Below are 4,397 nucleotides of genomic sequence, written 5' to 3'. Positions count from 1 at the left end.
CCATGGGCAACAAAGAAATCTTTACAACTAATGGTAGTAGTGGGAACAACTGGTCTTAGTGCTGATGTCATTACACCGGGGACATAATTTCTCTCCTTTCCTCCCTTTCTGCTCTGTTCTGCCCTGCCCTCTTCTCTTTTCCTTCATTGTAACTGCCCACAGGACCACTGTTTTGTGGATGGAACACAAAGGTCTGGAGAGATTTTGATTTTATGTAGTTGATACACAGCATTAGTGTCACCAAGAATGTTTAACTAAGACTTTCAGCAACTCAGTAGGTAGGACCTTTGTTTTAGCAAACTAAAGGAGTTGGTTTTTTAGTATCTGATAGAATAACTTACCATAACCAGTATGTATTGATATCTCACTTCATGCTTTTCTTTGGCTGATATGGTTTTCAAGGAGTATATATCAAGGAACTAAAGGGGAGGGGAAACAACATTTGATACAAAACAAAACCAACTTTCTATACTCCATTACAGAGCTAAATCAAGACCAGGAGGAGCCAGGATATCCCCACTTTAGAGTTTCCCAATCTGGGACTAAGATAGATGTCAGGAAAGGAGAACTAAGTGTTAGATCTGGCTCTAGAGATAACATAAGAAGCCTACCCCACGTTTCTGAATACTCTGACATCCCTTAAGCAGTTCTTGAGCCCCCAGATAAAAGATGAAGACACTTCATCAACCCTTTTATGACCACTGTGGCATGTGTTGCCCTCTCACATCACTAATCGTGGGAGTTTCCCAAATTTGGAGGAACAATGAGCATGTTCTGAGAGTTCATTAGATCATAATCTAATCATAAATATAAGAAAGGAAACTGCTTAAAATATTACTGCTGATGGGAAAGTCTTTTTAAAAAATCTCCAGAGGAAATTTTCTATTTTAGAGACCATCTGTCCTTTCCTCCCTGTGCACTCTGGGGAAATACTAACCCATTCCTAGATGTTTCCGTTAAAAGAAACAATAAGGAATTGGTGGGTAAATGGGCATGAGGGTCACAGGCTGGATCACTTCATACTATCAGCTCCACTTGGAAGGCCTGTGTTAAAACATACCTATACAGAATTTACATTGGTTCCATGACAAAAAAAGGAAGTAAACTGTCATGACTTTAGTCTAAAGTTACATCAGATGAGTTTGTACCTTACTACTGAGAGCTAAGCCAATATAAACCACATGTAAGCTCTTACAAGAATCAAAACATAAAATTGGGTCCATTTACTTAATTGGTAATTAAACTTCAGTTATGCTAATATTTCATAAAGACTAATGCTCTTGCACTGCTATTCCTGATTTCTTCCGTCTGAGAAAAAGAAGTGAGAAACTGTCAGGAAATCAATAGGACTTTCGCATAACGTTGTAAAGCACCAACTCGGAACTATCCTGCCCGATAACAATCAGGAGTGTTATTGATTAAAAATTTAACTTAATGAATATATAGACTGATTTTTCCATCTATATTTTACGATGCAGTTTTCAATAGAAACTCTGCGTGAGGTTGTAAAAGTAACTACTGGAACTGAGGTTCAGTACAGGCGATAAAATCTACACTGCAATGCAAAGTAACTGCCTCAATGAATCATAGACAAAATAAGCGTCAATGACAATTTAAATACCCAAATGCCAATAAAATGATTTTCTGATCCACAAATCCTTCTTGGTGAAACTTCAGGGAGCTAAGGACATACGTGTCACTGGCTCTGATTGGCCTTAGGCAAATCTCTTAACATTGGACTTACTTCTTTATTGGAAATTGAGGAAAATAAAATTATCTTTATATGCCATTATGAAAATTAATTTCACAGAAGTACAATATAATAACTAAATGGCATCATAAATCTCTGATTTATTTGCCATTACTTTTCTAATTAATATTTTGGTCTTTTTTTATCATGTGTTTCCTGAAGGTGGCAGCAATATTCAAGAGTTGCATAGTTGACTTTTGAACCTATTGACCTGGAATACAGCACAATGTAGATGTATTTGTATTTATGGCTATTTATAATATGCTAAAATAAAACTTTGATGGCATAGTTATTGTAGCTGTGGACATATGATGCACAATATCACCACAGAATATGAAGAAAATGTTGACGTGGGGTGATGAGATTGCTTATTCTTTTGTCTGGTAAAAAATTCAAAAGCTAGAGGAATCTTCTTAAAATATTAAATATTTTGAATTAACATTTTACTGTTGCTTGCAGTTAAAGTTATCCATTTCACTTCAGTGAAGTCTGGATCATGTTCATTTTCTGAAGTGAACTGTTAGCTCATTTGTGGGCACTACATTAGCACTTCAAAACACTACAAATATTATCTGTGATCACTGAGGGAAGATTATAGCCTGTCTATAGGGTTCCTTTCAGTTCCATTCCTCCATTTGATCTTAATCATTTCTAATCACTGCTAGAGTCACTTAGGCCAACTGTATCTCACACCAGCATCGCAGGGTTTTAATTCAAAAAGGATCTTTAACACGTCTCCTTTTGCCTTAGACTCAATACACTTCGTGAAATGTTTTTGCTACTGAGGAGAGGCAGTAACATCAACGTTAGAAATAGGAAACAATTTAGAGAACTCTCTTCTTTCATATTGCTAGCAGTTGCCTGGTCAGGGACTTGCAGATCCCAGCTGTAGTCTGAGTGGAGAATCATGGAAGCCAGCAAAGACATCTCTGCAGCAGAGAGCTCTCCTCCCTTTTGTCTTTTACACCAGGACTGCGTAATGTTAGGTGACTCTCATGCCTGCAAGTCTTTTGTCAGCTCCAGGTCTGCTCTCACAACGCATCCAGGAGTCCAAGTTCTGGTACTGCTGTACCAGAAAGGCCACTATTGAGGAAAGGAATTGCATAGCTGCCGGTGGTTGTGCTGCCAAAGGAGGTGCAAAACGGAGGCAGAGGCTTCCCTGTGACTCTTCACTGGTTCAAATGGACTTCCCAAATCCTTTTATACTTTCAGAGCTGAATGTCTCATCCTGAGAGAAAAGTAAGGAAGAAACTGCATTTGTTTTAAATGTAATCTCCCCACCTAAATGTGCATGGAACACAAAAGCTACAATTTTAAATTATGCTAACAGAGTTTATTACACTGTGCTTCCTAAGGAGTCTGCTCAGCAAACCTGGTTGGCCTTTTTTGTAGTTGTACATGAGGACTGCTGTGCCTTAGAACTGTCTGTCTTTCTTCTTGGCCTCCCCAATTACTGTCTGTGCTACCTTGCAAAACGGTACTTTGATATCCTGAAGTTGAATATTTTTATAATTGCTTGATTTTATGCTCATCTTTTGTGCAGTATTGCTGAAGTAACTTCCTTCAGATTTCCTCCCAAGATTAGCATTAATTCCTGCACCCGTCACACTGACATTTCAGAATTCATTCATCAGCTCTTCTGAGCTGCTGATGTGGTATTCTGCTGCAGACACTGACTGCTATTCCTTTTTGGATTTCTAGCTGTCTTAGATTTCCCTAAAATGTGTCATTGCTATCACTTCCTTTATTATACCATCTGTACTATAAAGCCTGAATAAGTGGTTTTCTGTTGAGCCACCACACCTTCCCTATACTGTGTTTTCCATCTGTCTTCTGAAAATTGTATCTGTCCAGATAAACTACAGCTCTCCTTACCCAATGGCTTATCCTGCTGTAGTTCTGAATACCACTGTCAAACACAATACAATTTCCTCCCTGCACCGTCACACCAAGTGCTCTCTGTAATCTTAATATTTGCACGGAGACAAATACTTGAGACATTTGCTATGTAAGCTGTTGTTTTATATTCTTTTGTTAATATAAGTTATAGTCTTGTTTTTAAGGGTTTCTTCTAGAAGTACAGATTAATCTAGCCAGATATGACGCACAGAAAACTTTGTTCTCTTCATTTTTGGAATGCTGTAAAATGCTTGAGAAGTAAGCAAGTCGTGCTCTTTGCTGCTCATTTGAAGCTATACTCTTTTGTAAGACTTGCCTAGGAGGACGGAATTTGGCCCGTACCTTGCCATGCTTTATTCCTCTGTGTACTTTCAGCAACATGAGATGTGTGCTTTGTTTTTCAAATATTTTGTGTCCTAGCAAACTGTGACCTCCTCAAACATCAAAGTGATGTTTTAAAGAAATAGTAAAAGCATTGCTTGGTAACAACACTGTTTATTTAAATTCCAGAAAGCACTTTTTTAACTTTTTCTTTTATTTCAGTTAGATAATATCTGGGATCCTAACAGAATTTTACATCTGAGAAAAGGTTTTGGAGCTTCTCTGAGCAAATACCGTGTCTGGAGTAAAGAAAGATGGATGAAGCAAAACACCAGTCCTGAATGTCATAGAATCATAGAATCATAGAATCATTGAGGTTGGAAAAGACCTCTAAGATCATCGAGTCCAACCGTCAACCCAACACCAC

This window comes from Aptenodytes forsteri, unplaced genomic scaffold (assembly GCF_000699145.1).
Source record: "Aptenodytes forsteri isolate BGI_AS27 unplaced genomic scaffold, ASM69914v1 Scaffold217, whole genome shotgun sequence".
NCBI lineage: Eukaryota > Metazoa > Chordata > Aves > Sphenisciformes > Spheniscidae > Aptenodytes > Aptenodytes forsteri.
Note: the sequence above shows the minus strand (reverse complement) of the source record.